Genomic DNA, 26,539 nt, shown 5'->3' with positions numbered 1-26,539 from the left:
CTAAATCTCAAAGTGGTGTGTCTGGGAAGTGTTAAGAGCTGGGCATTTGTTTAACCATAATGGAACAAAACAGAACCTTCCAGGACTAAAACTAAGACATTTTGAACTAGACCTGTTGTTATAACAAGTAAGGTACAAAAAGACTACAGAATGGAATCAGGGATGACCTCCCCTTACTCCCCTGGTGGTCACTGACCCGCTCCCACCCACCCACCAAAAATGTGATTAAAAACATTACTTACCAGCCTGGTTCTGAACCCTACCTTCCGCCAAGACTCTTGGGCGTGACCAGAGCTGAGAGAGAGAGAGAAGGGAAGACTGAACTAAGCGCCGAGCCTGCACGCTTTTCACCGCTGCTGCCGCCATAACCCTGACGAGGTAAGATGATAACTTTTAAAATTTGGAGGGAGGGGGCCTGGAACTCGAAGGGAGGGAGGAGAGGGGCCTTGGAACTCGGGAGGGAGGAGGGGGGACCTTGGAACTCGGAGTGAAGGGGGATGACCCTGGAACTCAGAGGGGGCAGGGGGGTGACCCTGGAACTCGGAGGGGGGACCCTGGAACTCGGAGGGAGGGAGGGACTGGAACTTGGAGGGTGGAGGGGCCTGGACATAGGCACCCCGTATAAGAGGCTTGGGGAGGCTAAGCCTCCCCAGCCCAGCTGTGACATTCCTCGCGGCCCCGTCTACCTCCTTCTCTAAATGCAGCCCTAGACGACTCCCGACTCAAAATCTTCTGCTGCCGCCGCTTCTGTTGAGCAGCGCAGCGGCAGCCTGCAGCCAGGAACGAGACTACGATCAGCCAGCATAAAATAAGAAAAAAAAGAAGCGCGGGGCCGCAGCAGCCTTCAGACATGCGCTGACGGCTCTGCCGATCTCTGCCCCGTGACGTCAATTTCCCGTTCCGGGGGCAGAGGACTGGCAGAGCCGACAGCACATGTCTGAAGGCTGCTGCGGCCCCGCGCTTCTTTTTCTTCTTCTGTCAACGCTCCTGTAAAGAGGCCTGGCCTGGAGGGAGAGAAGAGAACGTGGTCACTGGCGGGAAATGGTAGGAGGAGAGAGAGGAAGAGCAGGGGAGAGCCAGGGGACATGGACAAGAGCAGTAGAGAGCCAGAGAGCGATAGGAAGAGAAAAAGGGGCCATGGAAAAGAGCAGGGGAGAGCCAGAAAGAGATGGGAAGAGAAAGAGGGGCCATGGAAAAGAACAGGGGAGAGCCAGGGACATGGAAAAAAGCAGGGGAGAGCCAGAAAGAGATGGGGAGAGAAAGAGGGGCCATGGAAAAGAACAGGGGAGAGCCAGGGACATGGAAAAAAGCAGGGGAGAGCCAGAAAGGGACGGGGAGAGAAAGAGGGGCCATGGAAAAGAACAGGGGAGAGCCAGAGAGAGATGGGGAGAGAAAGAGGGGACATGGGCAGGAGAGAGAGAGAAGCTGCTGGGGAGAAACAGGGGGAGACCCTAGCTGTCAGACTGAGAAATACTGGCTGGATGAAAGGAGGGAGAAAGAGGAAAAATGCTGGAAGGAGGGGGCAGAATGAGGGAAGACGCTGGTAGGGAGGGAAAGAGGAAAGACACTGGAACGATGGTGTGAGAGAGGACATGCTGAATGGAAAAGGGTCAAGAGAGAGAACTGTCTAGAAGGAAGGGGAGATAGAGGGAGACAATGGACGGAAGGATTGGGAGAGGGTAATGGGTGGAAGGATGGCGAGAGAAAGAGGGATGACACTGGATGGAAGGGTAGGAGAGAAAGAAGGAAGGTGCTGGGCATGGATGGAGGGGAGGGAAGTATATGCACATGGATGGAGGGAAGTGAGGAGAAATGCTGGATATGGATGGAGGGTAAATTGTTGAATTTAAGAGCTGGATCGGGATACTGAAGGATAGGGACAGGGCTACAGATGGTAGATAGGACGCATAAGGACACAGGAGGATGATGGACACTGCAGAGAAAATTATCAAATGGAAAGAAGACACTGCATAAAACAGAAGACACTGGGACCAAAGCGAATATAAAAACTAAATGATCAGACAACTAAGGTAGAAAAAAGTCAGAATTTATTAACTTCAATATGTCAGCTTTTGGAAATGTGCATCTGTGATGTTTTGCATGTAAGTTTCAATTTTTCTAGTATTGCTGCATGCTGAGGTGACTTCTTGAGGTAACTTTCCAGTTCAGTATTTTGCCTTCATGTGTTTTTCAGGTGTGATCAAGGAAGGTGCAGTATTCTGCTAGCATATAGTTTGCAGCTTTTTTTTTTTCACTAGGTTGTGCACTGGTGTGCACATATAATGAAACATATAATCTGCATAAACATTGCCTTTTCCAGTGGATCCAACTAAAACATTGTATTTCTTCTAGCTTTAACATTAATACTTTAAAGGACGATGCACCAAGTTATTTAACATTATGTCATCAACTGGATGCAAAAAAGAAAACGGCCTCCATATGGTACAAAATCCTACAAGAACATTCTTCTCATCCTCCATTGGCTTTGCAGAACATTTGGAATAGAGAAATCAACTCTCAACTATCAGAAGATCAATGGGAAGAAATTTGGTCATCTCTATATAAATCGTCAAAATCATCAGCTCTTACACAATCGTCATTTTATATATTACATAGAGCTATGTGGACACCATATAAACTATCTAAGATATCAAAAGATGCTTCCAATCGTTGCTGGTCCTGCTGCAACAATATAGGAACCGTGGACCATTTAATATATCATTGCCCATTACTGGATGAATATTGGTCTCAAATAGAGAAAACAATTTCTCTTATACTAAATTTAAAGATTTCTTTAACTTACAAAACGATAATAGGAGGAGATTTCGGCATTAACAATACATTATCACCACATATAATTAAACTACTACGTATATTGATCCAAGTGTCTATAAAATTGATATGTCAAAACTGGAAAGATTTTACAAAGTTAACCTACGAAATGTGGTGGAACTCAGTATGTCTAACAGCTAAATACGAAAAAGTAGCAGCAGAGAAATGTGGTTCCTTTATGGCATATAATAAAATTTGGTCTCCGGTGATTAAATATTCATCCAGCTAAGTAATTAATGTACAGGTACTTTACAAACATTGGCATTAATACTATAACATCTGATATGCATGCATACTTCATACGAATATACATATATGTGTATATATATATATATATATATATATATATATATAGTCAGAGTACATTGACCTTTCTGTTAACTGTTATTGTCATTGGTACTAAATTTACAATATGTTATAAAATCAATAAAAAAACTGTTATTGTCATTGGTACTAAATTTACAATATGTTATAAAATCAATAAAAAACTGATTGAACTAAAAAAAAAAAATTTTTCTAGTATTGCTGCATGCTGAGGTGACTTCTTGAGGTAACTTTCCAGTTCAGTATTTTGCCTTCATATCTGATGTGTCATGTGTTTTTCATGTGATCAAGGTGCAGTATTCTGCTAGCGTGTAGTATTTTCAGCCCTTTTGGGTTTTTTTTTTGTTTTACTAGGTTGTGCACTGGTGTTTTAGAGCCCGGTGTAATTACAGTGCTGCCTTTCCATGCATAAGGTTATAGCTTGTCCTGTTCTTGGAATTAGTACTGTTACGGTTTGGTAAGGTTATGAGTGTGTTTTTGCACAAATTTGTGCATAGTGTTTTGCAGTTGAGCAATTGTGGTTAGTACATGATTTGAGCAACCACTTGATTCTTTGACATATGATACATATTTAATATCTAAATTTAATAAAAGGTATTAATTGTGACTTATTTTTTACTTATTTTTTTTCTATGTTGTCAGACAATTATGGATGTAAGCCCTGCCCTTGGCCCCACCCCTAACCCCGCCCCCTTTAGCCTCCCCAAACAGTTGGGCCACCGACCGCCTATGAGCCTGGAACTTGGAGGGAGGGGGAGAGGGAGAGGGGAGGGGGACGGGGGAATGCACCTCCTGTAAAAAAAAAAAAATTCAGCACCCCCAATCATTTTGAAAAGTTGGCTCCTATGGGCATAAGCGCTATTCTATAAACTGCATCTAACTTTAAGCTTGGCTTATAAAATAGCTCTTTTTCAGTGATGATTTTTGGCCCCATATATAGAATCTAGCCTTTAATGTGTACATTTTTAATGCCATGTCATGTTCCTCCTATTTCTAGAATTCAGTATGCCATTGGGGGCAGGGCAGGGGCAGGCACAGGGCTGAGATGCAGAGGGGGTGGAGCAGGGCTGGAGGCCGGGCAGGAGCAGGCAGCATTTTATTTTTTCTATCTTCTTCTTTGTCTCTGCAAATATGGTAATGTAACTGTGACCTCACCCTGGGCACAATACTTTACCCTACAATGCCCTTAGAATACCTCGGGCAAAATATCGTGTATCGGACAGGGTTAAGGTACAGACATTAAAACTAACCCCGTCTCCCCATTTCTAAAATGGGAAGAGGAAATAAAACTAAATTTGTTATTATATTTTTGTTATAACTCAGGAAAACAAATGACATTTACATTGATAATTCAATAACTTATTATTTTTATTTATATGATGGGTATGTGTAAAATTCAGATCTGTTTAACAAATTCAATATTTTCTTTTTATTAGTACATCAACAATCCAACAGATCAACTTCTCCTACGTCTTATCAGATAAGTATAATTTAATCTTAGCAAAACTTATTAACTAAATATGTATCTCATCTTAAAATTTTGACTAAACATTCCCCTCTTCTATAAGAATTGATTCTTTGTTATTATTTCTTTTTCAGGTTTCTCATTCAACAAGCAGGTAAGTATAGTTAGGGTTTTTTTCTTTTGTTCTTCGGTTAGTTTTTTTTTTTATACAGTCTTTGTGCTGTTTGTATGTTAACCTCGGTCACTTAGCTTTCTTCCCGCTTTCTTGTATATCTTCTGTTCTTCTTCTTTACAGTCAGCTAGAGGCGGGAACCTGGTTCGGGGTACCTACTAACCTGAGCTTTAAAAAGCAATAAAGAAAAACCCTAGACCCTACCTCCTTCTGTAAAGAAATAGCCCTTTTTTTAAATGAACTTAAAAATATTTCCCTAACTAGCTTCCCCAATAAAAGAAATATATAATTGTTTGACCCTAATCTAATCCCACCCTTCAAATAATGTTTCTCAGAATAATTATTCCTTTATGACCAGACTCACTGAGATCACCAAAGGAAAGCGGAGAGTTTGAACTCTTCTGAGTCAGAAGGTCTCACATAGTAGCACTGTATGCACTTTAACTTTAAAATGTTAAAACAATAAAAGCAATTAATTTTGTAATCTGCAGGGATTTTCTTTCCTCCTCATAAATTATTCACAAAACCCCTGCTTAATCTGACAGTAAGAAATGAACATTTAAACTGTCACATTAGTCCTGTACATCTCACAGGACAAGTAGTTCATTGAACAAGCTTTACCAGCTTATTAAACAGTTAAGTCTTGCTGACTGTATTAACTTATGTTATCATAAACACTTCAGCCAGCTCACACAGTTTCCAACTACAACTTTAAAAAGCCTTTAAAGACGCGGCAGGCTTTGGACAAGTTAATCAATCATATTAAATCACTCTCTAAACACACACGTTTCCCAAAACTCTAATTGGTCAGTTTTTAGAATTTTTTCACTCTCCGCTGACCAGAGACCTTTACTACAGGTCTGGTCAGCTTTGCACCTACCTGCCAACTGCCCCCTTTAGAACCTGATGACATCTCTGCCAGAGCTCAAGCTCTAAGCACGAGCCCCGGGCACTCTAAACCCCCAGTACACAGATATATCATTTGCACATTATATTAAATACATTTTAAACATAAAGATATAAACAGCTGTTTAAATAAATGCAAATATTAATACCTTTTTGTTCCTGAAACCCGAAAATCTTCCTTGTTCTCTTCTGGCACGAGCCTCCTGCTCAGCTCCGTCCACGAGCTAGCATTCAGCTCGTGCCAACTGCTGTTTCTCCTCCTCACGCGCCCCCATCTATTCCCTGGCGCGTGCAGCACCCACTACGTGACCGGCCACTTTATTAAAATCAAATTAAATGCTGGGAGAGTGCACCGGAGCACTCCCCCACTCTTCTTCCGGTCCCACGCCGACTTTATCTTCTCTTCGGAACCGGCTCTGCACTTTTAAAAGAGCCGGTTCCCTTAAGAGGAGGAAATCCTTAGGCCCTGCGTCAGAAATGAGCGTCTGACGTCATAACGTCAACGTCAGACGCCGACGCAGGGCCAATCAGAGCACAGACTCTCTCCAGGCTTCTTCTCCTCACCTTCACTCCGCCTCTCTGCCCCTCGATGCGGCCTCATTACTGCCGCTATAGCGCCAACGCGCCAAAAACAATCCGGGCCCTGCCGTGGACACTGCCCACCAAAAAGAAACATGCTGGTGCAGCGAACACAGCTAAAAAATCTTCCCCGCAGCTGACGCGATGTCCCTGGAGCCAGGTACATTTTCTTTTTAACCCTCTATGGGTTACAGTAACCCTTCTTGTGAGGCCACCACTTGAAATCTTGTCAACCATTTTGAAGCGTCGGTGGCAATAAGCAGGTCAGCAGCAGCAGGCATGAAAGAGTGGGGTTCTTTCCTTCTCTGAAGAGGCCACTAGACCACCAGGGTTCGGGGAGGGCACCATGACTCAGAGCAGGAGGAGAAGGGAGGAGGATGGAAGGAGGGGGCTGTAAAAAAGTGGATGGAATGTGGGTGCATGGAGGAAGGGAGGGGGCTGGTAATAAGATTGGTGAGGAGGACATACATGGGGGAAGGGAGAAGGGGGAAATACAGCACATTGATAGAAGGCAATGGAGAGGAGAGGGGGATATGCTGTTCATGGATGGGAGGGAAAGGTAAGGGGGACATGCTGCTCATGGATGTTTGCTTTTTTGGAAACGTACATCTTTTCTAATTTTGTATTTAACAGAGTACGAAAGAAAATGCATTTCTGTTACTTTTACCAGTATTTTCACTGCTTATAAAATCTGGCTTTCTGGGAGTGTCAAAGAGGCATATTTTCAAAGCACTTTGGGAGGCTATGTTCCATAGATTTCTATGGCACTTTGGGAGGCTAAGTGCTTTGAAAAGTGACTGTGCAGTACAGCACAGTGGAGGCGGGACAGGGGTGGATGGAGTGGACTATAAATTTTAAATAAATAATTCCATATCATCATGCTGATCAATCCATAGACTGGTGGGTTGTGTCCATCTACCAGCAGGTGGAGATAGAGAGCAATCCTTTTGCCTCCCTATATGTGGTCATGTGCTGCCGGAAACTCCTCAGTATGTTCTCTATCTCAGCAGGTGGTGGTCACACACAGCAGCAGCTCTGGCTAGGCCTCCAAGCCTAATTTTTAGGTTTTGTTGAGTGCCTGGGGTTGAGGGCTCTTCTTGAGCAAGTGCAAACCTGGTGGCGCCAGGTCCCTCCTTTTCTCCCCCCTCCCGCTGGCTCCGTTAAAAAAAAAAAAATTTTTGGACGTCCTTAAGGGCGTTTATTTCGACGTTTATTTAAAGGTTTATTGCAGCTACTCACTGGGACACCAGGTCGTTACAGCTCGGAGCGAGAAGCAGGTAATTTTTACCTTTTTATAGCGGGCAGGGGGTTCCCCGATTGATCTCCGCGTGGCCTATGGCGTCGGAGGGCGAGGGCGCGAAGAATCGCTCCATGGACCGCGTGTGCGCTTCTAGCGGGGATGCGGGGGTTTTAAAGTCTGATTCGCCCTTGTTGGGTGTCAGTTTGGAGGCCGGTCAGTGTCCCGGGTCTTCCTCCGGTGCGGCAGTTTTTCCCGCCATAAACGCCCATCCCCCGCTGCTCGCCTCCGCCATCTTGGCCGGCCACTCTGCTCGGACGGCTTCTTCTTGGGCCGCCCTTGAGCTGGGAGACGTTCATGCCATGGCCGCCCTTGATTTGGGCGACGGCAAAAAAGCGGCTAAAGTTAAGCGCCGTTCTTCCCGCGCGGCTCCTTCGCGGAGTGTCGCGCCGGACGCCATCTTGGATGCGCAGCATGTTGCTCCCCCGCTCTTGCGAGCGCCGGTTGAGGGTGCGTCTAGGGCTGTGGCCCAGGCTGCTGAAATACACAGTCTGGGGGGTTTCTCCCCCAAGTTTATTTTGCTGCTGCATCAGGCCTTCCTTATGCAAAATGCTGCCCCTTCTCCCTTGTCCGATAACGGGGTGGAGGCCCCTGGAAGTAAACGCCCTCGGGTGGATTCCCAGGCCTTAGAGGACGCTGTTTCCTCTGATGTAGATGAGGGCAGCGTATCTGAGTTCTCCCAACGGTCCTTTGGGGATTCCTTGGAGGAGACGGATTCCCGCTCGGATGGAGCGGATGACCCCTCTGCAGCGCGGATCTTTCACTCAGAGGATTTGCCCAACCTGTTACTGCAGGCCATGAGCATTTTGAAGATTTCCTCGCCAGAGGACGTCTCTCCCTCAGCCCCTGTTGGCTCTGCCATTATGCTGGGGACGAAGCGCCCGCCTAGAACCTTCCACGTGCATGATGCCATGCACACCTTAATTTCGGCTCAATGGGATGTCCAGGAAGCGAGCCTCAAAGTGGCTAGGGCTATGTCCCGCCTCTATCCTTTGCCTGAAAGTGAACGTGAGGCCTTTATTTGGCCTACCGTGGATTCTTTAATCACTGCGGTGACTAAGAAAACGGCGTTGCCAGTGGAAGGTGGCACGGCACTAAAGGATGCCCAAGACAGAAGCGGCTTTAAGGTCGTCCTTTAAGGCTTTAAGGAAGCGGCTTTAAGGTCGTCCTTCGAGGCGGCTGCCTTAAGTTTGCAGGCCTCAGTTTGCGGCTCCTATGTGGCCAGGGCGTGCCTGACGATGGTGCAGCGGGCTTCCCCCTCGGATCCTTCCTTGAGGGCTGACTGGCCGGCCCTGGAATCGGGCTTGGCTTATTTGGCAGACTTACTGTATGATGTCTTGAGAGCCTCGGCTAAAGGCATGGCTCAGACAGTCTCTGCGCGGCGCTGGCTTTGGCTGAAACATTGGTCTGCGGACCACGCCTCTAAGTCCCGCCTGGCTAAGTTGCCTTTTAAAGGCAAGCTGCTCTTTGGGGTCGAGCTGGACAAAATCGTGACCGATCTCGGCACGTCTAAGGGCAAGAGGTTACCAGAGGTCAGGGCTCGGGCCAGTGCTCGCCCCGGTATCTCCAGAGGACGGTTTCAGGAAGCCCGTCGGTACCGCCCGGGCAAGTCGGGCTCCTCTGCCCCCTCTTCCTTCAAAAGGAACTTCTCCCCCTAGCAGCATTCCTTTCACAGAGACCGCCGTCCCGGAGGTACGCCCTCCGGTCCTCCCCCAGGGTCTCGTACCCAATGACGGGGTCCTGGTCCATGGCCCAGTGCAGATTGGAGGACGCCTGTCCTCGTTTCTGGGCGAGTGGACCAGAGTAACTTCAGACGCTTGGGTGCTGGAAGTCATCAGAGACGGCTACAAGTTAGAGTTCTGCCGACCCTTAAGAGACGGGTTTGTACTCTCTCCCTGCAAGTCTCCGGTCAAAGCTGTGGCAGTGCAGCAGACCTTGGACAACCTGATACGCCTGGGTGCGGTCGTTCCGGTGCCAGAAAATCAGATTGGCAAGGGACGTTACTCCATTTACTTTGTGGTACCAAAGAAAGGAGGTTCTGTCCGGCCTATCCTCGACCTCAAAGGGGTCAATCGGGCCTTGAAAGTGCGGCACTTTCGCATGGAGACTCTCCGCTCTGTTATAGCGGCAGTGAAGGCAGGAGAGTTCTTGGCTTCCTTGGACATCAAGGAAGCGTACCTGCATATTCCCATCTGGCCTGCTCATCAACGCTTTCTGCGTTTTGCAGTCCTGGGCCGACACTTCCAGTTCAGAGCCCTCCCTTTCGGGTTGGCTACTGCTCCGCGGACCTTCTCCAAAGTAATGGTGGTCATCGCGGCCTTCCTGACGACTGGTTGATCCGAGCCCCCTCTTATGCAGAGTGCGGCAAAGCTGTGGACCGGGTGGTTGCTCTTTTGAGCTCCCTGGGGTGGATCATCAACTGGGAGAAGAGCCAGCTGCGCCCGACTCAGTCCCTGGAGTATCTGGGAGTTCGATTCGACACCCAAGTGGGCAGAGTGTTCCTGCCAGACAATCGGATTGTCAAGCTTCAGGCTCAGGTGGACCAGTTCCTAGTAGCCTCTCCTCTTCGGGCTTGGGACTATGTGCAGCTGTTGGGCTCTATGACGGCCACGATGGAAGTAGTGCCCTGGGCCAGGGCTCGTATGAGACCACTACAACACTCTCTGCTGCAGCGCTGGACTCCGATGTCGGAGGATTATGCTGTGCGCCTTCCCTTGGACCCAGCAGTGCGCAAGGCGCTGAGCTGGTGGATGCAGACAGACAAGTTGTCTGCAGGAATGCTTCTGGTGACCCCGGAGTGGATTGTCGTCACGACGGACGCCTCTTTGTCGGGCTGGGGAGCCCACTGCTTGGGAAGGACAGCGCAGGGGCTCTGGTCTCCTGCAGAGGCAAAGTGGTCTATCAACCTCCTGGAACTCAGAGCCATTCGGTTGGCGCTTTTGGAGTTCATCCCGGTACTGGCGTTGAAGCCAGTACGGGTCCTGTCGGACAATGCCACGGCTGTGGCCTATGTCAACCGCCAGGGAGGTACCAAGAGCGCCCCTCTAGCCAAGGAGGCCATGAATCTATGCCAGTGGGTGGAAGCGAACTTGGAACAGCTGTCAGCGGCCCACATTGCCGGAGTCATGAATGTCAAGGCGGACTTTCTCAGTCGCCATACCTTGGAGCCCGGAGAGTGGCAGCTATCTGCTCAGGCGTTCTTGGACATCAGGAAGCGCTGGGGCCAGCCGAGCCTAGATCTGATGGCGTCATCGGCCAATTGCCAAGTGCCGCGCTTTTTCAGCCATCCTCGATCCCTGGGAGTAGATGCTCTTCTCCAACAGTGGCCGACACAAGAGCTTCTCTATGTGTTCCCGCCCTGGCCCATGTTGGGCAGGGTGCTAGACCGGGTGGCAAAGCATCCGGGCCGGATAATCCTGGTGGGTCCGGACTGGCCCAGACGTCCCTGGTATGCGGACTTGATCAGGCTCTCAGTCGACGAACCTCTGCGGCTGCCAGTGGAGCAGGGCCTGTTACATCAGGGTCCCGTGGTGATGGAGGATCCCTCCCCCTTTGGTCTTACGGCCTGGCTATTGAGCGGCAGCGTCTGAGAAAGAAGGGCTTCTCAGACAAGGTCATCGCCACTATGCTGAGAGCGAGGAAGCGCTCTACTTCTACTGCTTACGCCAGGGTTTGGCGTACCTTTGCAGCGTGGTGTGAAGCAGGCTCACTTTCTCCCTTCACTGCTCCAATTTCTTCAGTGTTGGCGTTCCTGCAAGAAGGTCTGGAGAAAGGCCTGTCGCTCAGTTCCCTTAAAGTCCAGGTAGCGGCTCTGGCTTGCTTCAGGGGCCGCCTGAAGGGTGCTTCCCTGGCTTCGCAGCCAGATGTGGTGCGCTTTCTCAAGGGAGTTAATCACCTGCGCCCTCCTCTGCACTCGGTGGTGCCTGCGTGGAATCTCAACCTGGTGCTAAGAGCCTTGCAGAAGCCGCCTTTTGAACCCTTGTCAAGGGCATCTCTGAAAGACCTGACGTTGAAAGCAGTCTTTTTGGTGGCTATCACTTCAGCCAGAAGAGTTTCCGAGCTCCAGGCGCTCTCATGTCGAGAGCCTTTTCTGCAGTTCACTGAGGCAGGAGTGACTATTCGCACAGTGCCTTCCTTCCTGCCCAAGATTGTTTCTCGCTTCCATGTGAATCAGCAGCTCTGTCTCCCTTCCTTTCGTAGGGAGGACTACCCAGAGGAATACTCTGCTCTCAAATATCTGGATGTGAGACGAGTCATCATCAGATACTTGGAAGTGACCAATGATTTCCGGAAATCGGATCATCTGTTTGTCCTGTTTGCAGGTCCTCGTAAGGGTCTGCAGGCTGCTAAGCCTACAGTGGCAAGATGGGTCAAGGAAGCCATTGCAGCGGCTTATGTGGCCGCGGGGAAGGTGCCGCCTATCCAGCTGAAGGCTCACTCCACTAGAGCTCAGGCGGCCTCGATGGCAGAGGCCGGGTCCGTCTCCTTGGAAGAGATTTGCAAGGAGGCAACTTGGGCATCGGCCCATACCTTCTCCAGGCATTACCGCTTGGCTGTGGCTGCTCGAGCGGAGGCCCGGTTTGGAGCTTCAGTGTTGCGGTCAGGGATTACAATGTCCCGCCCTGGGTGAGTACTGCTTCGGTACATCCCACCAGTCTATGGATTGATCAGCATGATGATATGGAAGGTAAAATTATGTATCATACCTGATAATTTTCTTTCCATTAATCATAGCTGATCAATCCATAGTCCCTCCCAGATATCTGTATTGTTTATATTCTGGTTGCATTTCAGGTTCAAGTTTAGTCTTCAGTTCCTGTTCAGGAGGACTTCGTGTTCAAGTTTTTCAATGAATTCTTCAAGAGTTGAGACGAATTTGTGTTACAGCTCCAGAAGACGATCCCAATTGGGACCCCTTCACACGATATCAAACATTGTGTGAACCCTTATTTGAGAGTTGGACACTAGGTCCTAGTCGAACGGTCACACACACACTGGTACTGTTTGGAGGAACCTTAGGTTTACAAGTTGAACAAACCGACGACCTCCTAATAAGACCAGAAACTGGTGACGTTGTAGATTTTTGGTTAATCACCTACGCTGTACTGGGCACTGACTGGATACCCTTCCTGTTCATTAGAGAGGTTGGATTGGGACCTTTGGAAGTATATAGCCTTTTCGAAATCCCAGACCCTACTGAAAGAGGAGCTATTAGAATTTACCCACCCTACCCAAATTATTCCTCATGATATATCAAGCATTGGTATACCTTGGAATACTAACTATAGCAATTGCAGTTCTGGTTAAGACCCTAGGATTATTTTTGTTACTCATTTTCATTACCCGCCAATTGCCTTTGGTACAGTCCAGATCTTACATTTAACCATGAAAACTACCAACATGAAGTGCCTAGCCCTTCTGTTGTGTGTGCTCACCATGCCTATGGTGCAAGGAACAAAACATCTAGAAAGTTTTCTACAACAGTTTATTACCACCCCTGAAATAACATTACCCACAACTGAGAACACGACCACAATCACCCTTGATGTGTGTGCTTACACAATGTGTGGAGAACATCCTGTACAGCAATACTTGTCAGCTTTTGAGGTATACCTGTGTCCCTTCTCCAATTGCGGAAGTTGGGCACAAGTATGGTGGTATACAGGTTCATGGATTCCCTACTCAGGTAGTGAGATCCCAGATCTCAAAAAGAGCATTTCTATCATGAAATTGCGAGTGAATGGCCTCTGTTCAATGACCAAATGTAATCAAGTGGCTATCACTTTCAGAGGAGTAACGGCTGTTACATACAGAACTTATTCCTTAGGAATTGATGCCTCAGGTAGAGGCCCTGTTGGGAAATTTAAGATTGTTCCACCCCCAACCCAACCAGAAAATAATCCTTTGATGCCAACAAAAATCCCAGAAGTAAAGATTCCTTACCAGATTGTGCCGATTAATAATTCTAAAGATTTAGTGGCACTAGAAACAGGGTTTGGAGAGACAAACCTGTGGCTTGAATGGGCGCATTATACTACAAAGAGTTTGAATGTCTCTAATTGTTATTTTTGTGCCCATGCAAGAGCAGAACCAACTGTAGTTCCCTTTCCTTTAGATCTGAACAATGATCCAGATGGTTTTTGGTGTATGTTAGAGTTATTACAAATGAAAGATGATATCAACCAGACTTGTCAACATCTTAACGAGCACCACCCCTACTTACCCCCTCGGCTGAGGGTTCCACCCGCATTCAGGATTCCACATCCTGCTACCAGATATCATACATGTCTGGAACGATATGGGGTGAAGAATACATGGTTTCTAGGAAATTTGACCAATTGTAATACAACCCTAGAGAAAAAGACTCTATGAAATCTAAATCTCACAGACTTTTCACAAGCTAGAGCAGACATATGGTGGTACTGTGGAACCCACACTATCCACCATACACTCCACAGGAGTTGGACGGGCAGATGTGCCTTAGTCAAATTGGTAATTCCAATTATAATAGCATCTTTGCTCCCTCCTCATAGCAGCTCTTCCTCACGAGTGAAGAGAAATGCGATGCCCGGATCTTTTGATGATCGGGTCTATATAGATGCAATTGGAGTTCCAAGAGGGGTTCCTGATGAGTTCAAAGCCAGAAACCAAATAGCTGCAGGATTCGAATCAGCTTTCTTTTGGTGGGCTACTATAAATAAGAATTTAGACTGGATCAACTATATATATTACAACCAGCAGAGATTTGTGAACTACACTAGAGATGCAGTTCAAGGAATTGCAACACAATTAGACGCCACCAGCAGGATGACGTTGGAAAATAGATTAGTTCTTGACCAGATTTTGGCATCAGAGGGCGGAGTGTGCTGGAAAATAGGTACACAGTGTTGCACCTTTATCCCCAACAATACTGCTCCAGATGGATCAATCACCAGAGCTTTGGAAGGCTTAACCTCACTGTCACAAGAATTGGCAGAGAACTCTGGCGTTGACACATCCTGGACTGGTTGGATGGATAGAGCTTTTGGTAAATGGAAGACATTTATCATTTCAGCAGCCACTACTATAATTATAGTGGTAGCAATTTTTGTATTAGTAGGATGTTGCATAATCCCTTGTGCTAGAGGCTTAGTAGAACGCTTAATTGAAACTGCAATAATGAAAAAGACAACAGCAGGACAATATGCCCTGTACGAAAATCTCCTTCCCAACACCACAGGAGATAACACATTGGACTATCTCCCTCTGAGAAGGACCAATCGCTATGCAAATGCTAGAGACACTAGAGAGATGTCTGCAACTGTATAATCAGGTAATAGCACACAGGGATACAATATAACCATATAAAGCTTTATAAGATGATGTGATACATAAGCAAAATGTCTACATAAGCAATGCACATCTATGCAAATGTATACTCAAGAAATAATCTGCATATAACCAAAGAATTTATGATTGATAACAATATATACTCACATAGGTAAGAATAAGTTAGAACCTGCATATTAATGGGTTGAATTAAAAATATTATTATAGTAATTATAAGTTTTTGTATAACCACAGATATAGATAAGAAGTATTGAAATAATTGAAGTGGTGCCAAGATGGTAATTTCAAACCAAAAATCAAATTTGACTGTACCAGTTAACCGTAAGACTCAGAAAATTTGATGGCCTGATAGGATACCTTCTGGAATGGATGGTACCATGGTGTATTTACCCTGGTGTCACCCTATGGGATAGGGTGAAGAGGGGAATGTTAATATGTGGCCTGGCTTCAGACCTACCACTGGAATAGTGGTGGGCTAAGCTACACAGGCTAGGGCAACTGGAAAAGTACTGACTAGGCCAAATAACAAGCTAATGATATCATATTTGAGAATCTGCAAAAAGCAGGTCTGAACAATGGGTCTTAACACAACCAGGTACAACTTTCTAATTGAATATAGCACCTATAATGAAATAATAATGGGTAAAAGGAATAAAATGAGGTTTTTAAAGTGGGACTTATTTTCTATCAGATGGCACAGAGATCATAAGATGTTATGAAAGGTATTACAAAAGAAAGATGTGAAACTGGTATCTTAACAGAAAGATATTTTGGTAAACGACAAAAACAAAATGTTCGAAAAACATGTTGACATCTACGGAAGTGTGGAAACTCTAGAAATAGATAGAACAGAAGAGAGTTGGGTACAGATGTACATCTGGCCGGATACGAAAGTATGATCTCAGAAATTGAGAAATATTAGAAAAAAAAGGTTCCTCACAATAGACTTCTATTGGAATCTGTGGCTATAAAAGAGATAAGATTTTGAGAGAAAGTTGGAATCCTCCCCAACGCTTCTTCTCGGACGGCAGGGCCCTGTGCTGTTGAACCCAGCAACTGTTTGATGTCTGTACTTTGAAAAACTTGGTAAGAATAAAACCTTCTCTCTGAAATCTATCTCTGTCTTTATTTTCAAGTATTCTTCATCTTTCATTGATACTACAAACTAAGCCACACACATAACTAACACTCTATGTCTATATAAATTACTGTGGCATTTTAATAGAATACATGCAACTACATAGATGACCAAGGATTCACTTAGATCCTGATAGACAGAAGGCCATGGTCATGGACAGTATCCTAGACTTACGCCTTCTGGTATCTACACAAGAGACATATCATTGGGATGGAATATCAAAAGGATTTAGGCAGGCGGCCCAACACGTAGTGGAAGCGCAGGCCCTTTGTCCCTGGAGTAGGGTATTCCTGGGGCGCAAAGAGGGCCTCTAAAATTTACAATTCCTCTCCCCTCCGTTTTACGGGGCTGGATTGAGACTTAAATTCTGCCGGCGCTCCCTCCCGCTTCGTGCGGCAGTAGGGCAGCTTTGTACCCCTCCCGCTTCGGCGGTGTTAGGGTCAGTCAGCTCCTCCCGCGGTTGCGGTTGCAGGATAAGCCAGATCCCCCCGCATCGGCGGGTGTGGTGTCCCTCCCCCGCTCCACGGGGATGAGCTGGACGGATTCCCCTCCCCCACTTGTGTGGGGATGAGCTGGGTTAATTCCCCTCCCCCGTTTCGGCGGTGGTGAGCTGGGCAGAGTGTCCCTTTGTGGGTGTAATTCTCTAAGTGCTGAGTCCTGCGGATGGAGCTTGGATATCGACATACTGAGGAGTTTCCGGCAGCACATGACCACATATAGGGAGGCAAAAGGATTGCTCTCTATCTCCACCTGCTGGTAGATGGACACAACCCACCAGTCTATGGATTGATCAGCTATGATTAATGGAAAGAAAATTATCAGGTATGATACATAATTTTACCATCACGTTATTAATCATCCCTAGCCAGCCCAGGCCCAAGAGCTCCAGAAATTTCCTCTCAAGACAGAGGAACATTTTGGATCCCTGCAACACCTGCTGTACATAAAAAAAAAAGTAATGTGACAAAATTGTGCCATCAGAGTATGTGCATATAACTAATCACACATTACTTTTTTTTTAGATGACGTATACATTTTAATCATATATTGTATTTTTTTAATGTTATTTGGTCTACACAGATTTAATTATGCACCCTTTTAGAGCACAGTTTCTTAGGTTCTCTTTTAGAAAGGTGCGCTAGCAGCTACTGCGTGGCAACACCGACACAGCCCATTCAAAGTGAATGGCATTACCGCACCAGCAGTGGCTAGCGCAGCTTTGTAAAAGGGGGGCCTTAGTTTGGTGCACTTTTCTGGAGTTCTGTTTTAGAGTATGGTTTCATTCTATATATTTTTTCTGTCATGGTCTCATACTCTTCCTTTTCTTTATATATTATTTTATTTCTGTATTATTATTTTACTAGTAAAAAAGGCCCGTTTCTGACACAAATGAAACGGGTGCTAGCAAGGTTTTCTTTGGAGTGTGTATGTTTGGGAGAGTGTATGTGAGAGTGACTGTGTGAGAGACAGAGTGAAAGTGTGTGTGTGTGTGTGTGTGAGAGAGAGAGTGAGTCTGGGTGTGAGTGTGTTTGTGAGAGAGTGTGTGTGTGAGAATGAGAGTGTGTGCAAGTGTGTATGTGAGACACAGTGTGAGAGAGTGTGTGTGTGAGAATGAGAGTGTGTGCAAGTGTGTATGTGAGACACAATGTGAGAGAGTGTGTGTGTGAGAATGAGAGTGTGTGCAAGTGTGTATGTGAGACACAATGTGAGAGAGTGTGTGTGAGACACAGATTCTCTGTGAGAGTGAGTGTATGAGACCAAGCGAGTGTGTGAGTGACTGTGTGACACATAGAGAGTGAATGTGATACAGTGTGAGACAGAGTGTGTGAGAGTGAGAGTCAGAAAGACATTGTATATGAGAGAGAGAGTGTGTGTGTGACAGAGATACCTCCCTTCCTGTGTCTCTCTGGTGTCAGACCCCCTCCCCTCTGTCTGTGGTGTCTGAGATTCCCGCCACTGCACCCAAGCAATTGGTGTGCTGGAGGAGGGGGGATGTGTTGGGGGGGTTCAGGTTGGAAGAAGAGGGGTGCGGGGGGTTCAGGAAGCGCTACCAGATGCGAGTGAGAGACTGTGTGGGGGGGGGGGGTTCAGGAAGCGATGCCAGATGACTGAGTGTGTGTGGGGGGGGGAGGGCAGTGGGTACAGGAAGCGCTGGCAGATGAGAGAGTGAGTGTGTGTGTATGGGGTTTCAGGAAGCGCTGCGAGATGAGTGAGAGTGTGTGTGGGGGGGGGGGGGGGTTCAGGAAACGCTGCCAGATGAGAGAGAGTGATTGTGTGTGTGTGTACGGGGTTTCCGGAAGCGCTGGCAGATGAGAGAGAGGGGGGGGGGTGTTAGGGGTTTCAGCTTGGAAGAAGAGGGTTGTGTGGGGGTGTCTGTAAGTGCTGCGAGATGAGTGAGTGAGTGTGTGGGGGGGTGGTTTATCAAGTGTTTCCACATGAGAGTGTGTGTGTGTGGTGGGGGGGCTTCAGGAAGCGCTGCCAGATGAGCGAGAGTATGTGTGTGGGGGGGGGTTCAGGAAGCGGTGCGATATGAGAGACTGAGTGTGTGTGTGTGTGTGGTGGGGGGGGGGGTTGCCACATGAGTGAGTGAGTGTGTATGTGGGGGGCAGGGATTTCAGGAAGCGCTGCCAGATGAGAGAGAGAGAGAGAGACTGAGTGTGTGTGTGTGTTGGAGGGGGGCGTTGAAGTGTGGCCAAATGAGAGTGTGTGTGTTTGGGGGGGGGGGTCAGGAAACACAGCCAGATGAGTGAGTGTGGGGGGGGCAGGGGTTTCAGGAAGCGCTGGCAGATGAGTGTGTGTGTGTTGGGGGGGGGGGGGCGTTGAGGAAGTGTGGCCAAATGAGAGTGAGTGAGTAAGTGGGGGGGGGTAAGGAAGCGGTGCCAGATGAGGATGAGAGAGTGTGTGTGTGTGTGTGTGTGTGTGTGTTGTATGGTTCAGTTTTGGGGGGGGGGGGAGGGAGGATCCTGCTTTTAAGAAGAAGAAGAAGTAATGAAGCGCGTCCTCCGTGCGATGCCCCCCCTCCCGCCGCCATCCCACCCACACCGATGCACCCGGCCGCCGCCATCGCACCCACCGTAACGTAGTTTTGCTGGCGGGGGGACCCAAAATCCCGCCAGCAGAAGTCTTGTGTGTGTGCTGAGTGAGTCAGACTCCTCCAGCGATCTTCGGCGTTGCTAGCCTGTGCAGGGCGGGGTTCTTTGCGTCTGACGTCCTGCACGTGCAGGACATCAGACGCACAGAAGCCCTGGCTGCCTGCACAGGCTAGCAGCGCCGAAGATGACGCCGTAGTCAGCAGACAGGACTTGTGCTGGCGGGGTTTCGGTCCCCCGCCAGCAAAGCAACACGAAGGTGGGTGGCTTAGTAGGGGGTTGTTGCGGGGAGGTGTTGGACCTCCATCTTTTGACCTGTAGCTTTGGGGGGGGGGTCAGGGCGGAGGTGGACGGATCTACCATTATGTGGGCGGGGCTTCTAGTTTTTGAGGTTTGGCGCGCGGGGGGGGGGGGGGGTGTTGGATGTCGGAACTGTGGACTCCGGAGCTTTGGAGGTGTTTTCCCTTTCCCTTTCCCTTTCCCCGTGCGTGGGTGCGATCCGTTTGGGTTTTTTTTTCCGCCCTCGACGTCATGACGTTTGACGCGAGGGCGGGGCAGAGACGTGGCTGGCTGGCTTCACCACCATGAATCCACGAACCCTTCAGGGAGTGTTTGAGTGACTTCAGAACATTGTCTTCAGAACGTTCACGGTGCGTTTTATTATATTAGATTTGTGCTCATTATTTTTTCTCTACTTTTCATTTTCATGAGGATCCCTGCATTCTTGCCGAAACACGGCCTGTGCTGGGTTCTAGTGTTGAGCACATCCTGTACATTGCACTGGAAAATTGCTGTCTGCACACGCCTTTTTGGATTTTATGAATAAATTGTTCAATTTGGACAATTGGACTTTTGGCCTTCCTGGTTCCTTGCCTTAGTGTCCCCCACCCCATTTTGTGTGGAGGATTTGTTTTCCCTTTGTTTTTTGTTTACACCTACTGTACATTTATTTTAAAATATACATTTCCAATTTCTCCACATTTCTATTTTCACTTTAAATAATCTGACCCAGAATTCATAATACTTCACATTATTTTTGCCAAGAATGGATTAATCATCTTTCGAAAGAGACTAGACTAGCCATCCTACTAAGGTTAAAGTAGGGAGAAGATAGCCCCTTGTTCCCATCAGGAATGGGTGGACAAAGCTCTCAGCTAAGTAAAAAAAACCTCTTAAATAAGAACATAAGAGAAGCCACACTGGGTCAGACCAATGGTCCATCTAGCCCAGTATCCTGTTTTCCAAACAATGACCAAGCCAGGTCAAAAGTACCTGGCAGAAACCCAAACCGTGCCAACACTCCATACTACAAATCCTAGAGCAAGGGGCTGAGCACTTTCGAAGCGTGTTTTGCTGAATATCAGCCTGGCTGCTGTATTTTGGACAGTCTGAAGTTTTTTTTATGAGTTGTTCTTTGCAACCCGCATAGATTCCATTGCAATAGTCTGCATGGCTTAGGACCATTGATTGTATTAGGTATCGAAAGGTCGTTCTTGGGAAGAAAGGTTTTAATCGTTTGAGCTTCCACATTGAATAGAACATTTTCTTTGTTACAGAGTTTTCTTGACTCTCTAGGGTAAGATTGCAGTCAAGTGTGACGCCGAGTATTTTCAAACTGTCCGAGGAAGGGAGGGGAGGTTCTGGAGTATTTATGGTTGTGGGTTTGTATTTGTTATATGGAGACGAGAGGATGAGGCAGTGTGTTTTTTCGGTGTTCAGTTTCAGTTGGAATGAGTTTGCCCAGGAGTCCATGATGTTCAGGTGATCATTGATTTTGTTGGTTATTTCTGTTAGATCATGTCTGAAGGGGATGTATATTGTAACATCATCTGCGTAAATGAATGGGTTAAGGCCTCGGTTGGATAAGGACTGTGCCAGTGGAATCATCATAGTTGACGGCGCAGGGGGTGTGAAAGCGGTGCGAGAGTGGACTTCAGCCGGCGCACATTTTCAATGAACCACGCCGAGAAAAAGATAGGTGCTGGTGCAACTCTGTTTGGGGGAGTGGCTGCTCTCCTGGTACCCCCACCAAGCTATGCCACTGAGGCCATGCACCCAATTTACATGTACAATTTAATTTTTTTTTTAATTTGGATTTTGCTCACACCTATTCCAGTAGTAGCTCAAGGTGAGTTACATGCAGGTACCCTGTCCTCGGAGAACTCACAATCTAATTTTATACCTGAGGCAATGCAGGGTGACTTGCCCAAGATGGCAAGGAGCAACATGGAATTTGAACCAGGTACCTCTGGATGGCAAGGATGGTTCTCTAACCACTAGGCTACTCCTCCACTGTGTTGGGGTCTAGTGTTGAGCACATCCTGTTCATTGCATTGGAAAATTGCTGTTTGCACACACCTTTTTGGATTTTATGAATAAATTGTTCATTTTGGACAAATTGGACTTTTGGCCTTCCTGGTTCCTTGCCTTGGTGTCTCTCACCCCATTTTGTGTAGAGGATTATGCATTTTAAATACAAAGACAATTAGCGCCAATAATTGGCTTTTTAACAAGCAATTATTGGCACTAAGTAAATTTAATTGAACTTTATGTGTGTAAATTTACACATGGAATCCCCACCTAAATTTAACACTTGATTTGAAAAAAGGGGAGCAGAAATGGGAGAGTCATGGGCAGAATGGGGTTGTTCCTAAAATTAACATGTGTTGTTATCGAATAACGGGGATACGCATCTAATATAGGTGCATATATTTGCAGCACGTTTCTGTTGGTGTAAATGGCCACGACTAAAGTTAGGTGTTATTCCTGGGCGAAACGCTATTCTATAAACCGCACCTAATTTTAAGCGTAGCTTATAGAATAGAGCTTTTTTTCAGCACCAATTTTTTTTTGCGCCATATATAGAATCTAGTTCTTTATATTTCCTGGTGGGGGGAGGGACTTTGGCTCCAGAGCTATAGATAATTGAACCAAAGAATCAAAGTCTATTCTTCCTAAAGCTCAAACAGGGGGGAAGAATCTCCCTTTTTACCAATTACAAGTAACTATTCCTCTTTCCTCAGCGCCATCCTTTTGGGTATTCCACAGCCTAAGCATCCCTTCTTACTTTATGACTGACTATATTGGGAATTTTACTGCTTTACATTATTATTATAATTTGTTGCATTTGTATCCCACATTTTCCCATCTTTTTGCAGGCTCAATGTGACTTACATAGTACCGTAAATGGTGTTAGCCAATTCCGGTTTGAACAAATACAGGTATAGTAATACAAGGTGAAATTGTGGTAGAATGGTTTACATGTATGGTAAATACATTGCCATTTCTCCTAAAATGTAATATTGCTTTAAATCCAGAGCACTCTCTTTCTGGCACGGTCATACTCAGCACTACCCTTTGCACATTATATGGTGCACTGTATCATAGGTCTGGCAACATGCTTCCAGTACAGAGGAGCCTCCAGTAATTGTACCTTCCACTGAAGGTGTGGCCTTGTTTAATGTTAGTTAATTGCTTGCCCATGCTGTTTTTAAATTATATTCTCAGAATGTCCTGCATGTTCAGTACAGGAAGCAGCAATGTATTGGAGTTAATGAGATTTTAAATATCTGAGAGACAACCTGAGGTTTACACCTGCAGATGTTCCAAAACCCTCCAGCAAGCACCTAAAGGGTTTGCAGAAAACCTTGCAGCTAAAGGACCTTTCATTCACATTTCACCAGGAACTAGGAGGAAGACAGAGTGATGAAGGGGTTAAAGCAGAATGATGAAGGTTATAGAAAGAAGCAGCAGTAGAGAGGACCCTTACGGAAAAGAAGAAAAACACTCGAAAGGAAACATTGTGGGGTTTTAATTTATTTTTTTTTTAATTGAGCATTTGTTATATCTCCATTAATTGAACACATCATGGTGGTGAATATTTGTAAACTGAACAATAAACTTAAAACAAATAGAAAACAAATTAAGATATTAAAACAGCTAATAAATTAGGGAACCCAAGACGGTGGGCATGAATAGCACAAGTTATCCAGATTGCCACAAAACAAATATCAACAGGAAACAAAGGGTGACAAAAGTCCTATCAACCCCATTCTTCCCCAGATTCTATATATGGCGTCCGCTCCTGAGATGCATTCGCAGTTTTATTGGTTAATGAGATGTTAGCCATTAATAGTTGGATGCTAACAACCAATTACCAATGTTAATTTGCACAGGTTAGGATTTGCGCGCTATTCTATATTGTTGGGTGCCTAGACTCCATAGAGGATAACCCAAAAGGGGGTGTGGCTATGGAAGGGGCATGGGAAGGTCAGGGGCATTCCAAAAGGTTGTGCTCAGTGATAAAGAGTAATGAGTCAGTGTGTCCAACTTGGGCGCCAGGATTTACACTAGGTTTCAGCCAGCATAAGTCTGGCACCAGACAATCAGCACTAAGCGCTAGTCCATACAGAGCACACAACCTTTATAAAATAGTTCTTAGTGTCAATCTTTTCTGGTGCCCATTTTTGATCACAATTTATAGAATTCCCCCCTCTGTGCACAGTACTATAAAACTAAACAACTATGAATCATAATAACACTGCAGCAACCACACAAGGCCACAATTAGATTTTCCATAGGGAAGATTCAGCTCGTAAGGTTATAGATAGAGAATTCCAAATGGATGGATCTATGCAACAGAATATTTCATGACGAGCGTAGTCTAGCCTAAGTCTGTTGAAGGATGGGTTAACTAACAGATGTGAATGTGAGAATCTAAGGGATCTGGAAGGAATGTAGAGAATACGACACAATGCTACTAAACATGCTACTTTATTAAGGATAAAATCTTTACCAATTCCTGATACAGTACAAGAATGCATCAGATCAAAGAGAAAATTCTTTCTTGTATATGTTCTCCTATACAAAAAAGAGTTTTCTGTTTGATCTTGAACTTAAGCATTGCCATACTGGCACAGACCATGACTTTCTAATTTCCTCAGGAGTCTTTCATGCCTCCTAGAAGTTAACCAGGTAACGCCGATATTCAGCACTACCCAGTTAGTTAACTGAATTTCAGAAGTTTTTCATGCCAAACATTTTAGAGCTTCCTCCTTCTGAAGACCCCCCCCCCCACCCCAAAAAAAAAATATGTATATATAAATCTGGCATCCTTCCAAAGAACCCATTTTTCAAGAGTATCCACCCCCTCTTAAAATACCGCAAGACTACCACTAGAGGTCATGGCTGCCATTTTGAATCCAGAGCCAGCATGGACAGGAGCAACTAGGGATCCCTTCTGCTGGACTGCCCTAGACCACTGGGGAAGGCTTAAGATAGGCCATGAGGAGCCTACAGGAGGGTGGGAGGTCTTCAGGGGGGTCTTTGGGAAGGTAGATGATCTTTGGAAGCTTTGGGAAGGGGCTGACCTCAGGGGGTCTAAAGAAGAGGATGGATGCTCTTGGGAGAAGCTTCAGGAGGGGGTGGATGCAGTTAGGGGGGATCTTTAGGAGGGAGCCTGATCTTAGGGGGAGTCTTAGAAGGGGGCCTGAACTTAAGGGTGATCTTTGGGAGTGGGGTTGATCTTGGGGCTATCTTTGGAAGGGGGCCTGATTATAGGGAATCTTCCTTAGGCAGGGGAGGCTGATCTTGGGAGGGGATTTCAAAGGGGAAAAACTCTAAAATGTCAGCTCACTACCCTTTTCATTTTTTCATTTGATTTCATTGATTACCATTTATATATTGTCCTTATCTAGAGCAATATACAGCTCAAACACACATAATAAAATATTACAAAACACAACAAATACAGTACAAATTCAATAACATAACAAGTAAACTGATTGCCATACTATGTCCATCAGCTACATAAAGCACTATTTAACCTGTCCCAATAAATGCTGTTTAAGCAGTCTCTTGAACAATCCTGAGTTCTTTTGTCTCCTGAGAATTGTAGGACCCTGTTAGCTAATCGCAGAGCTTGCACAAGGGTGGTAGGTACCCTAGGTGAATCTTCAGCCTTACACCTCTCCTATTAAATTTCAGACCTCCAGCATTCAGCACCTCCCCCAGGATTTTGATAATAACACTAAAAAATAAAGATCAACACACAAACATCCTATAACAATGTAGGTTAAAGTATGTGCTCACAGCTCTTTGAGTATGAGTGTGACTGTTGGATCCTGCGTATGGTACTTTGTGTGTCTAACTGCTTTGAAAATGAGCCCCTAAGCTATTATTCTAGAAAGGCCATTCCGCGCAAAGCATCCTTTACAGAATACTAGCTTAGCGTGAATCATTCTGGTATCTAACTTTGGGTGCCATTTATTGAATCTACCCCTTAGTGAAATTTTAAGTATAAAGTTATGCTCTGAGCCTTCATAAATCTTCAAAGAGGTCAATTTAGGAGAATAACTCTCAAAGACCATAACTTGTGCATTTTTCTCATGTAGGCTGTGTGAGCATTCAGGATTAAATTATTCAGAAATATGCCATTTCTTAATTCAAAGAGATTTATTCTGATGTTACTTATAGAGTCGAATAATGTCATAATCAGGAGCCCTACAAAATGAGAAATTATCTAAACAAACAGGTCACTTCATATCCAAATACAAAGAGTCATTTTATTCTCTAAAGTGACTACTCTGGTAAAATTCTGAGATATACAAGAAAACAAAACACAGGAATAACTCCACATGTCCCTGAACCAAAAACCTTTGAGCTAGATTGAAATCCTATTTGCAACATGAGAAAAATGATGACTGTACTATTAATTGACTGTCTACACAGCTCAAGAAATGTGTAAAATGAAGATATCAGTGTATTACTGTCAATATATAACAGTTGCTATGTGTGGACTATCTTTTACCTTCTACAAAGAAAAACTGGAAAAACCGGACCACGGCAGGGTGCTGCATTCCTTTCCAGTCACCCTGCATTCACTTGTGTTTCTATTCACCCAGGCAGCTTCTTTCACTTCTCTTCTTCCCCAGGCAGTTTACTCCATGGGTGAAGACTTGCAAATCAAGTAAATAACCTAAACCATAGGCATAGTTTGACTGTTCCATTTGGGGGGGGGGGGGGGGGGAGGGGAGGGGTGTGGGCTGTGACATTCATTTACATATATACATCCCATACATATTCATAATGGTTATCTCAAAAAAATAGACCAGATAGGAACCCAGTTTATTGGCCAGTGAAGATTTTTTTTTCACTGAAATGAGCCAGCACCAAGGGAAGTTTGTCTCATGTTGCCCCCACTCACATCCCCATTAATTATCAAGGGCAGTACACATTGAGGGGCATAATCGAAAGGGACGCCCAAGTTTTGCTGAGGATGTCCTCGCAAAACATCCCGGTGGAGGGGCGGGGAAACCTGTATTATTGAAACAAGATGGACGTCCATCTTTCATTTCGATAATACGGTCGGGGACACCCAAATCTTGACATTTAGGTCATCCTTAGAGAT

Source organism: Microcaecilia unicolor, chromosome 3, assembly GCF_901765095.1.
Source record: "Microcaecilia unicolor chromosome 3, aMicUni1.1, whole genome shotgun sequence".
NCBI classification, from domain to species: domain Eukaryota; kingdom Metazoa; phylum Chordata; class Amphibia; order Gymnophiona; family Siphonopidae; genus Microcaecilia; species Microcaecilia unicolor.
Note: the sequence above shows the minus strand (reverse complement) of the source record.